This window comes from Schistocerca cancellata, chromosome 6 (assembly GCF_023864275.1).
Source record: "Schistocerca cancellata isolate TAMUIC-IGC-003103 chromosome 6, iqSchCanc2.1, whole genome shotgun sequence".
Lineage (NCBI taxonomy): Eukaryota > Metazoa > Arthropoda > Insecta > Orthoptera > Acrididae > Schistocerca > Schistocerca cancellata.
In genome coordinates, this window is record NC_064631.1 from 440303380 (window position 1) to 440316468 (window position 13089).

Consider the following 13089-nt stretch of genomic DNA (forward strand, 5'->3'; position numbering starts at 1 on the left):
TGCCTCGTTTTGTGCAGACTGTGGACCTGTGAACTACATTTATACCACAAAAACAGCGAAAGATAAACATTACTGACACCACGATTCTCCAGAAGTGACGAAACTCCTGTCGACACAAAGGTGCCACATCATAATATTAAACGAAATGTCGCGCTGTACCGACTACTTCCGAGCACCGACATGGGCCGAGCCTCTTGCTTGCTCACTGCTCGCACATTGTGCTCGCGTGCAGTTTGGCACACCGTAGCCGACCGTGCCCCACGTACCCATTTTATTATCTGTTACGTGACAGTATCACGTTGCAGTTTTGAAACAGGTCAATGTTATTCCATTCACGACACACATCTCCATGAAATGTCTGCTGACGCTGGGGTACTCCCGTGGCTTACAAGATCTCCAGATTTGTTCCCAATATAACGCGTGCGACCAGATGCGATGTACGCTCTGTCCCAGTGTCAGTATACAGGATGTCAACAGCCAGCTTGCCTTGGAGAGGATACAACGCCTTTATGACACCTGAATCATTGCACGCAACGGTAAGTGGGAGCATACTGCGAGGTTCTGCGTAAACTGTACTCGATTTTGTAAATAATGAAATAATTTCACATATGATCTCAACCTAGTAAATTCCATTTCGTTCCACCTCCCCTTTCAAGTGCTTCACTTTTCTGGTCAGCAGTGTATTTCAGATGGGTAAAATATAATTATGTTTCTCTGCTTCCTGAGAAATTTCAGTGTGAAAAATTGTGTAATACTGCCACGGCGCAGGATGGCTACAACCAGCCGAAACTCATAGCGTTTACTTTACCTTGTGTGACCAAATCTGGAAACATTTGCAATTTATAATCACCTGACTGTTGTTTCTCCCTTCTAGATCCAGAGGACGTTTAAAACTGCTTCTTTTCTTTACGCTACCTCACACCAACAGACAAGCAAACCTAAGAACTGTAACCGCTTCCGAATCCAGTTGTGATGTCAGGTGGCAGGGAGGTGCTTTCCCGCTGTTCAATCTGACTGAGGAAAGCAGGAAAGTCGCTAAAATAGTTTAAGGGTGTGATGCTTCATGTTAGTCTATGATGGTTTTGCTGACAAACTCAGTTATGTATGACACACCACGTCACCTTACATGGAATCTAATATTAATGAATAATTTATCATGAGTTTTCGAAAGCAAATAAGAAGAGAATTATTGATTATTTTCAAAAATAAGTGCAGTACTTCTATATGGCTTACCACATCGCCTCCCTATGTGTTATTTCTGCACATCCACTCAATCGAAGGGCAAAGTCGTAAAATATGGGATCCACAAACCGTATTTTTTGAGCTGAATAAATTTGTTATGTGTAAGTTGAAGATAATCAACAACCACAACGAATTTGGCAGAATAAAAGAAAAACCCGGAGCCTGTTATCGCTGTAGACTGTAAGAATATGTTTAGTTCCATTAGTTACAAGATTTCTGTGTTGTCATGTTCTGATATTTACACTTCTTAAAAACACGAAGGCCAGCTTTAAAAACAACCACAGCACTGTACAAAAAAAAAGTTGTACTCAATTTAAACTGATAAGCAAGGAGGACGTTCACAAAGGCCAGTACAAATAAGCTAGTGATATAACAGCAAGTATCTTGTTCAAATTTCTGCCGTCCATAGAAAAAATAAGTTCAGGCCGGGACGAGAGAGAGAGAGAGAGAGAGAGAGAGAGAGAGAGAGAGAGAGAGAGGAGCGATCGAACTTCGGCTGCAACGTCGGTGACCGTAAAGAGAAATAATCTCGCAACACCAAGTTTCGTCTCCCTCCGTCACAGCCGCCCGGAACACCTTGACACTCCAGAAGGGATTGCAACATTTACCCATGCTGCACTATGGCACTCCTGTCGCACTGCGCGCACAGGTTGAAGGCAGGCAGCGGAAAATTATCTCAACCAGCATTTCGCCTGGGCTAGTGTCCCAACGCAATTCCGCCTCTGCTAGCAACGTCATTCTGCCAGGGCCAAAAACGTGCCTGAATTTGTTATAATCTTGCAACGTCGCGTTATTCTGACTGTACCACACTCAAAGACTATGCAAAACTTTATAATATAAAGATTTCAGGAGTGTTAATGATAGTAGCAATCGAAACATCCACCATAAAGGACTAACGAAACTATTATGAAGTGATTTCTGAATGCGCAACAAACGGGAGATACTCTGTCTCCTGGACGAACATTTCTCGATCATAATACGTAATTATTTCAGGTTGCATCCTCACGGAGAATAGCGTGGATACGCTTTCTTCTCTCTGTCCTTCAATACAAATAACGAATTTCTTCTAGTGAATTAACAGAGCACTTGAGACGTTTCATGACTTCCGAAATCTAGAACTAACATCACATTCATACACAAGGCGAGGCAGAAAAGGTAGGCCACGCCCAGTACACGGTATTAAACTGTTTATTAGTTTGAAAAGTGGTTCTCTGGACCGAAACATGACAAAAATGTCTACTAAACATGGGTTCTAAAATGCAAATATTGCAAGTTATGAGCAGTTGTTCATCTTCGATACCGTGAAACACTCTTCTACTGAACATGTGCTCATGGCTCGCAGGGTTTGGAGTTCAGAGGCCATATTTAGTGAACATTTTTTCTTGTTTTAGTTTATATTATCACCTACCAAAATATGGAATATTTTTTAACAACTTATTTGACAATGAGCAGTTTTTGCTAAATTAGGGAATAGCGGATGATGTGGAGAATTTACTGACGTACGCTAGTAATTCATAACGTCTATAGCCGCCGAATTATGACATCTACATAGTTTTTTTTATTTTGTTTTAAGTAGAACGACATACTTTTCTTTTGCCATTGTTGGAATAAAACGTAGTAACTTGATAGAATATTAACAACATAACACAGCCGTAAAGTGCTGTTTTGCCTTCAGAAGATGTCTAACAAAAGCATGCCCTACTGCAACGAATACACACACTGATCAGAAGCAGCTGGATACCCTTCTGTAACGCGGAACTGACCACTATACGTTACAAAATACGGACCGCCAATTTAAATGGAGGCGGGTAGCATCGTGTTGTCAATACAGGAGCTGTAACAGCATAATCGGTCGTTCTGGAGACCTAAGTGACTTCGAATGAGGACTTATCACTGGATATCACCTCAGTAACAAATACATCAGAACATTTTAACCCTTCTAAAGCTGCCCAAGTTGACTTTGGCGGTATGTTTATTAAATGGAAACACGACGGAGCACTCCTTGTTAAATCAAACCCAGGCACACGCAATGTACTGACGGATAGAAAACGTGAAGCACTGTGGAGGTAATCGTATGAAATCAGAGGAAGAAATCGTTCACGAGTTACGAAATTCTACCAGCACTTCAGCAAAGCACAATGACTGTGGGCAGGTAGTAAAAAATAATTAGGTACGATTGTCGAGCAGCTCCTCATAAGCCATGCATTTCAGTAGTGAATGCTCAGCGACGCTTCAGGTATTGTACAGGGCGACGCCACTGGGCAGTGTATGACTGGAAACGAGAGATTCAGAATGATGAATCACGCCGTGGGCTGTGTCAATCCGATGAAAACGTTTAGGTTTGTCGAATGCCCTCGTGTGTAATGTCAACAATGAAGTACGGAGGAGATGATGTTACAGTATGAGAGAGGAGTGTTTCTCGTGGTTACGACATGGTCTCCTTATTGCGCTTAATGAAACGCTGCACGCCGAAGGATGTGAATGCATTTTGCATAACTGTGTGTAGTGTACAGCAAATTGGTTGGTTGGTTTAAAAGAAGGAGGGGGGAGACCAAACTGCTAGGTCATCGGTCCCTCGTTCCGATTAAGATAATTCCACAAAGGTGGGAGTAAAATAATCGAGAATACAAAACACAGCTGGAAGAATGGAGAAAACCACAAGAATGACACAAAGGCAACACACACTAAAACAGACAAAATCGGGAAAGAAAACCACAGAGACGCAAGAAACATGTAGAAGAGATCAAAACAAGGGACCACATTACCATGGCTGGCTGAACATGAGAAAAAAAGGGAGAAGCCAGCCAGACAGCAAACCATAAAAACTCCACCCTAAAAGAACTAGGGTGGTGGACACCAAGGGACAAAAGACATGCGCTAAAATCTAGATCAAATAATAAAACCCACCCTCACGAAAAAAACGTAAAACTAAACCTGCTGTTGAGGCATCGTCGCCCACCACAGAATGTGGAGTGCTGGGAAAGTTACAAGTCCGCCGCAGAGCGGCTTAAAAGTGGGCTGTCCAGCAAGAGGTGGGCGACCATCATTTGTGAGCCACAGCGACACCGAGGTGGGTCCTAGCGACGGAGGAGGTAACCATGCGTTAGCCACGTATGGCCAATGCGGAGCCGGCAGACGACAACTGAATCCCTGCGAGAGAACCGAATGGAAGACTTCCACACATTCGCAGTCTCCTTAATGACACGCAGTTTCTTGTGCGTACTGTTATGCTATTCCATCTCCCAAAGCCGAAAAACCTGCGGCGTAAGACAGAACGCAGGTCAGTTTCGGAGATGCCCATCTCCAGAAGCGGTTTCCACGTTGCCTGTTTGCCCAGCCTGTCGGCAAGTTCGTTGCCTGGGATTCCGACGTGTCGTGGGGTTCGCACAACTACCACTGAACGACGGGACCGTTCCAGGGCATAGATGACTCCACAGCACTACCAAAGGATGGCAAGGGTAGCACTGGTCGATAGCTTGTAGGCTGTTCAAGGAGTCTGTACAAAGGAGAAATGACTCGCCAGGGCATGAGCGGATGTGCTCAAGAGCACGAGATAAGGCCGCCAGGTCTGCAGTGAAAACACTGCAGCCATCTGGCAAGGAGTTCTGTTCAATAAGTCCTCCATGAACATACGCAAAGCCTCCGTGACTATCCGCCAATGAGCCGTCGACGTAAACCACTTCATGGCCCCAGTACATGTCGAGAATAGAGAGGAAGTGATAGTGGAGAGCCGCAGGGTTAACGGAGTCCTTAAGGTCATGCAAAGGTCTAGAAGAATCTGCGGCCAGAGTGTACACCATGGAGGTGTACGTGAATAGACCTCGAGGAGAGGTGGTAACGGGAAGGACTTCAGTTCAGACAAAATGGACCAGTCGCGAACCATATTAGTAAACCTTAACCTGGGCCACCTATGGAGGAGATAAACTACCGTGGTTGGGGAAAGTAATTCCGACGCGCAGGATAACTACGAACATGTGCAACGTAACTGGCGAGCAGTTGTGCACGCCTAACCTTCAATGAAGGTACTCTGGCCTCCACCAGGGCGCTGGTCACTGGACTCATCGTAAAACCTCCCGTTGCCAGTCGAACGCCACAGTGGTGCACTGGGTCGAGTAAACGCAACGCTGAGGGCGCCGCCGAACCATAAGCCAGACTCCCATAGTCAACGCGGGATTGACAAGGGCTCTTGAGAGCTGCAGCAGCGTAGAGCGATCTGCACCACAGTTGGTGCTGCTCAGGCAGCGGAGGGCATTGAGGTGCTACCAGCACTTCCGCTTAAGCTGACGAAAATGAGGTAGCCAAGACAATGGTGCTTCGAAAACCCGTACTAAGAATCGATATGTCTCCACTACAGTGAGTGGACCGTCATTAAGGTAAAGTTTTGGTTCTGGATGAACGGTGAGACGCCGACAGAAAAGCATAACAAACGACTTCGCGGCTGAACACTGGAAGCCGTGGGCTAGAGCCCATGACTGCGCCTTGTGAATAGCTCCCTTTAGGCGCCGCTCAGCAACACCAGTACTGGAGTAGCAATATGCAATGCAGAAATCATCAGCATACAGAGAAGAGGAGACCGACGGCCCTACAGCTGCTGCTAGGCCGCTGATGGCCTCTAAGAATAGAGATACACTCAATGCGTAACCCTGCAGAACGCCATTCTTCTGAATATGGAGGGGAACTATGGGAGGCACCAACTTGGATACGGAAAGTACGGAGCGATAGTAACTTTTGGATAAAAATCGGGAGCGGGCCCGATAGACCCCGCTCATACAATGTGGCAAGGATATGATGTTGCCAGGTCGTGTCGTATGCTTTACGTAAGTCAAAAAAGATGGCAACCAGATGTTGGGTTTGAGCACTAGAATGATGGTGCTATCCCATTATTGCGATGGAAAGACGGCATTGCATCAGATCCAGTTGAAGATGACGAGGAGATGTTGCTTGTGTCAGACGAGAGATGTTTAATCATCTGATTGTGGATCCGATCTGGCCCAGAAGATGTGTCGGGGCAATGTGAAAGGGCGCTATGGAGCTCCGACTCTATAGGCAAAAAGCTCGGCGAAGGCAAAGAGCTCGGCGAAGGCAAAGAGCTCGGCGAAGGCAAAGAGCTCGGCGAAGGCAAAGAGCTCGGCGAAGGCAAAGAGCTCGGCGAAGATCTTGACAATCATGTTGGCGTCTGTAGAGAGCACGCCATTGATGTTAACGCCACGGACACCTGTTGGGGTCTGGTGCCCAAAAAGTCGTCTGATCTTCGTCCAGACTTGGGAAGGTGACGTATGGCACCCAATGGTCGACACGTCTCTCTCCCAACACTCCTGTTTCTGTAGTTTTATAAGCAGGCTAACAAGGGCACGGAAAGGTGCCGCTTATGTAGCTGTAGAGCTCGACGACGCTCGTTAATTGCTTCAGCGACTTCTGGCGACCACCAAGAGAATGTCTTTCGCCGGGGGCACCCTAGAGAACGAGTGATCGCGTTTTCTGCCGCAGGAATTATCGTTGTAGTGACCTGCTTAATCACAACGTTGATAGCACCAAGTGAGGGAGATTCAACGGTTACAGCAGAGGTGAAGACTATCCAGTCTGCCTTGTTTGTAGCCCATCTGGGTAGGAGTCCATGGGCATGACGCTGGGAGAGTGACAGGAAGATGGGGAAGTGGTCACTACCAAAAAGGCCATCATGTGCTCTCCAGTGGATAGATAGGAGTCCTGGGCTGCAAACTGATAAATCAATGGCCGAGTAACTACCATGAGCCACACTGAAATGTGTTGCGACCCCAGTACTTAAGAGGCAGAGGTCGAGTTGTGACAAATTTTCGACATCTCTACCTCGGTCAGTAAGCATGGTGCTACCCCACAAGGGTTTATGGGCGTTAACTCTCCCAAAAGGAGGAAAGGTTTAGGGAGTTGATCAATCAGTGTAGCCAATACATTCAGGGGTACTGCACCATCTGGAGGAAGATATACATTGCACACAGTTATTTCCTGCCCCGTTCGTATCCTGACAGCCACATGTTCAAGAGGGGTTTGAAGGGGCACAGCGTCACTACAGACTGAGTTCAGGACATAGAAAAAACTCCACCTGACACTCTATTATAGCAGCTACGGTCCTGTAATATCCCTTATAGCCACAGAAGGCAGGGGTCCGCATTGCCGGGAACCAGGTTTTCTGGAGGGCAATGCATGAAACAGGTGTACAGCTTAACAGTTGCCATAGCTCAGCCAGTTGGTGGAAAAAACCGCCGCAGTTCCACTGGAGGATGACGTGATCGTGAGACTGGGAAGACATGAAACACTCAATGAGGTACTCAACACCTTAGGGTCACCTGCTGCCACTGACGTATTTCCTGAACAGGCTTTATCCATTGTGTCTGAGGGTCTGGCGAGATCTAGGTCCTCAGCTGATGCCAGAATCTTCACCTCATCCTCAGATGCAGAGCTTGTAGACAGCTGTGGAGTGGGTGCCACCGCAATTCCCTTGGTCTTGGCGGGGTCTTCTTTCTGGATTTCTCTCGCTGCTTCTTAGGTTTGTCTGGCTGGGAGGGCTGCACTGATTCAGTCTCCAGGACTGAGGATGATCGTGAAGCCCTATGACCAGCTGCTTTCGGGCACTTCAGCCACTGGCGGGTGTCATATTTCCCATTAGCAGGAATGTGTGAAGGGAGCGACCCAAGAACCCCTTCATAGCGAGAGGAACGCCAAGATGTAGGCACTTGTGGCAACCTGATTATCCCTCAGACCCCGATGGACACGCTGGACGAAATGAACTTCTCGTTGCTCTAAGTTGGCATGCAGCTCGTCGTCGGACTGCAAAAGAAGGTCCCTGTGGAATATGATACCCTGGACTATATTTAAGTTCTTATGGGGCGTGATGGTAACAGTAACCCCCCCCCCCCACCCCGCCCCAACTTTTCACAAGTGAGTAATGCCTGTGACTGGGCAGAGGATGCTTTTTTTATCAAGATTGACCCAGAGTGCATTTTGGACAAGCCCTCCACCTCCCCAAACTTGTCCTCTAAATGCTCTACAAAAAACTGAGGCTTCATTGAGACAAAGGTGTCCCCATCAGCTCTCGTACATACGAGGTATCAGGGTGAATAAGGTTCGCTGCAATCCTTAGCCTGGTGTTCCTCCCACAGTGTGGCCAGGTAGGGGAACTAATTAGGATCATACTTCCTTGCATTGTACTGAGACTTGGAAGGCTTAGAGACTGCTAACATTTGTCCACCAGCAAGTGATGACGTGGTACACTTCACTGCGCTTCATCTGCCCTGATGCCACCCACTCCGACCAGGGGCCCCCCGCATGGGCGCCACCCAGCTGCAGTGAAGGCCACATGGCAGTATGGCACTGCCGGGAGTCCTGATGCCAGTCCTGATGCCCCAGGGTGACGGGCATCTACTCCTTGGCATAAATGGGGAGTTAATGGCACAAATATCAGCAGAGTGATCCCTGTGTAGTCAGGGGGCTACAAGCAACAGGGTACATGGTGTCCCAACCACAACGGACTGGCTGTCATGCCGGATATGATGTGCAAAGAATTCCATGGTCCTCGTCGGCGCAGAAAACGACACTGCATAATGGGTGGAGGAAAACGCACCCAGGAAGGTGTCCTTGCCCAAGAGATGGAGGATTAGCGGGACTGCAATGCCACGATGAGAAAGTGGGCTGAAGATCTCAATGCACAATGGACATGATGCATCATGTAAGGATACCTCCACAACTGGCTCGCTCTTCGGGTAAATTTTGAAAAATGGATGTCAAACCCTACAGGCCGAAAGGTGTGAGACTCCTTTTAGTCGCCTCTTACGACAGGCAAGAATACCTTGGGCCTATTCTAACCCCTGGACCCGCAGGGTGGGCGTACAGCAGGGAAACAGTTCCAGAGACGATGACTGACCATGTACCCTGTCATGAATTAGCATCTGTGAGGCATTGGTTTGTGGACGACAACACTCCTGAAACGAAATGGCCCTGTCCAAGGTCCTGACATGGACCCAGTGGAAAACCTCTGGGATGAGTTAGAACGTCGACTTCGCTCCAGACCTCAGCACTCATGATCACTACCTTTTCTAGTTCCGTTTCTGGAAGACTGGGTGATGGAGCCCCTTAGGGAAATAGCGGAAAGGTCGGGGAAGAAGGCCAGTGTTTACTGTGTCTGTTTGCCGGGGGTCTCATCCGAGATGTGGAGGAGGCCCTGCCGGCGGCGATAGAGAGCACTGAATGCACCCGACTGCAAATTGTTGCTCATGTCGGCACCAATGACTCCTGCCGTCTGGGTTCAGAGGTCATTCTCAGTTGATACAGGCGGTTGGCGGAGTTGGTGAAGGCGGAAAGCCTCGCTCGCGGGGTGGAATCTGAACTAACTATTTGTAGTATCGTTCCCAGAACCGATCGCGGTTCTCTGGTTTGGAGCCGAGTGAAAGGCTTAAACCAGAGGCTCAGACGATTCTGCGGAGATCTGGGGTGCAAATTTCTCGAGCTCCGCTATCGGGTGGAAAAATGTAGGGTCCCCCTGAATAGGTCAGGCGTGCACTACACGCAGGAAGCGGCTACAAGGGTAGCGGAGTACGTGTGGAGTGCACATGTGGGTTTTTTAGGTTAGAGAATTCCCTCCCTTCCCTCCCTAGGCCCGACAAGACGCCTCCTGAGACGCGGCAAGACTGCAGGAGCGTCTATGGTCCCAAAACTGCTCTCATTAATAAACGGTCACAACGCCCATATAGTACTAGGGACAGAAAGTTGGCTGAAACCAGACGTAAACAGTAATGAAATTCTAAACTCAGATTGGAATATATACCGCAGAGACAGGCTGGACAGTGAAGGAGCAAGCGTGTTTATTGCGATAAAAAGTGCAACAGTATCGAAGGAAATTGACGGAGATCCGAAATGTGAAATAATTTGGGTGATGGTCACGGTTAAAGCAGGCTCAGACATGGTAATTGGATGTCTCTATAGGCCCCCTGGCTCAGCAGCTGTTGTGGCTGAGCACCTGAAGGAAAATTTGGAAAATATTTCGAGTAGGTTTCCCCACCATGTTATAGTTCTGGGTGGAGATTTTAATTTGCCGGATATAGACTGGGATACTCAAACGTTCATAACGGGTGGCAGGGACAAAGAATCCAGTGAAATTTTTTTAAGTGCTTTACTGAAAAGTTTTGTCTCAAGTACAGATAGTGTTGAGGATCAGTGGACAAACTTCAAAACCATCGTACAATATGCGTTAGATGAGTAAGTGCCAAGTAAGATCGTAAGAGATGGAAAAGAGCCACCGTGGTACAACAACCGAGTTAGAAAACTGCTGCGGAAGCAAAGGGAACTTCACAGCAAACATAAACATAGCCAACGCCTTGAAGACAAACAAAAATTACGCGAAGCTAAATGTAATGTGAAGAGGACCATGCGAGAGGCGTTCAATAAATTCGAAAGTAAAGTTCTGTGTACTGACTTGGCAGAAAATCCTAAGAAATTTTGGTCTTATGTCAAGGCGGTAGGTGGATCAAAACAAAATGTCCAGACACTCTGTGACCAAAATGGTACTGAAACAGGATGACAGACTAAAGGCCGAAATACTAAATGTCTTTTTCTAAAGCTGTTTCATAGAGGAATACTGCACTGTAGTTCCTTCTCTAGATTGTCGCACAGATGACAAAATGGTGGATATCGAAATAGATGACAGAGGGATAGAGAAACAATTAAAATCGCTGAAAAGAGGAAAGGCCGCTGGACCTGATGGGATACCAGTTCGATTTTACACAGAGTACGCGAAGGAACTTGCCCCCCTTCTTGCAGCGGTGTACCGTAGGTCTCTAGAAGAGCGTAGCGTTCCAAAGGATTGGAAAAGGGCAAAGGTCATCCCCGTTTTCAAGAAGGGACGTCGAACAGATGTGCAGAACTATAGACCTATATCTCTAACGTCTATCAGTTGTAGAATTTTGGAACACGTATTAGGTTCGAGTATAATGACTTTTCTGGAGACTAGAAATCTACTCTGTAGGGATTAGCATGTGTTTCGAAAAAGACGATCGTGTGAAACCCAGCTCGCGCTATTCGTCCACGAGACTCAGAGGGCCATAGACACGGGTTCACAGGTAGATGCCGTGTTTCTTGACTTCCGCAGGGCGTTCGATACAGTTCCCCACAGTCGTTTAATGAACAAAGTAATGTGCTGCGAATACATAGAAAGATAGATCCCTTATCATTTAGCTACAAAATAGCAGGTCAGCAACTGGAAGCAGGTAATTCCATAAATTATCTGGGAGTAGGCATTAGGAGTGATTTAAAATGGAATGATCATATAAAGTTGATCGTCGGTAAAGCAGATGCCAGACTGAGATTCATTGGAAGAATCCTAAGGAAATGCAATCCGAAAACAAAGGAAGTAGGTTACAGTACGCTTGTTCGCCCACTGCTTGAATACTGCTCAGCATTGTGGGATCCGTACCAGATAGGGTTGATAGAAGAGATAGAGAAGATCCAACGGAGAGCAGCGCGCTTCGTTACCGTATCATTTAGTAATCACGAAAGCATTACGGAGATGATAGATAAACTCCAGTGGAAGACTCTGCAGGAGAGACGCTCAGTAGCTCGGTACGGGCTTTTTTTGAAGTTTCGAGAACATACCTTCACCGAGGAGTCAAGCAGTATATTGCTCCCTCCTACGTATATCTCGCGAAGAGACCATGAGGATAAAATCAGACACATTAGAGCCCACAGAGAGGCATACCGACAATCCTCCTTTCCACGAACAATACGAGACTGGAATAGAAGGGAGAACCGATAGAGGTACTCAAGGTACCCTGCACCACATACCGTCAGGTGGCTTGCGGAGTATGGATGAAGATGTAGATTCCTTCACAGAAAATACAGTCACCACACTGGAAGTGTCCACTGCAGAATTTAATCCATCATTAAGGCGAAGGTGAAAAACATCGGATATTGATGTCCAGTAAAAGGTGTCTGAATACTTTTGATTAGTTGCTATACAAGCAATGGCATGACTCACGTATGGCTGGTGTGTTCATCTGTGTGCTTGCAGTTCATCAATCTCAGACTTGCTACTGTAGCAATCGTTCACCTTGCTCGTGAAGACAATTGTCAACAAGGTGGACAGAGTTTTAGTTAATAGTGAACGTCGCCGAACTGTTACAGTATCGATCCGGTTGTATTCTGGAAGGTATCCTAAACGTCGCTGTCTTGGCAAATTTTATAAAAGATTTCAAGAAAATGGGACAGTGAAGAATAAAACATGCTAACGAAAGAAAACAAAATTAACAGCAGCAGACGATAGGAATGTGACTAGCATTTCAGCAGCGATAACATGCACTCCGAATGTCATTACAAAGCAGTTCGAACGTGTGGGTGTGATCGGCCGACAAAGTCCTCTGCAAATATAAAATTAAAACGCATCCCATCCCTTCCATACTTCGATCTATCTACAGTTTCATAGCAGTGACTGTCAGAATCTATTACAGATTTCAGAATGATGTCTACACAAACTGCTAATACTCGTAGATACGGCGTTTCCGTGGCAGGCTTGATTTACGGGTGCAACATCGTTTGAAAACTTGAGGCAGATTTGCAGTCAATAAATCCACACTACCTCAGAAACGTGGATCAACAACGATCTTTGTCGGCCGAGACGTAAGGCGAACTTTTCAGTAATTCATCCCATTAGGGCGCTAAATAGCCAGTACTATGTACAACGGTCCTTAGCAGGTACGTTGCTGCAGTTATTGGAAGACATGCTATACGACATAAGGCAACAAATGTGGCGGTTGACCCGCCCTTTCCGCACAGATAATTACATAAATTCTTACCGCAATAATTGGAAATCGTTGGACCGGTCTT

General features: G+C 46.8%; 2 protein-coding genes across 2 annotated transcripts in view; one reads left to right on the top strand and one right to left on the bottom strand.

The window, feature by feature from the left end:
• Nucleotides 1-13089, bottom strand: part of LOC126190687 (oxysterol-binding protein-related protein 9-like) — a 528891-nt gene that overhangs the window by 417336 nt on the left and 98466 nt on the right.
• The window catches only part of LOC126190688 (elongation of very long chain fatty acids protein AAEL008004-like), a 132604-nt gene that overhangs the window by 52901 nt on the left and 66614 nt on the right, over nucleotides 1-13089 (top strand). The window lies entirely within an intron of this gene.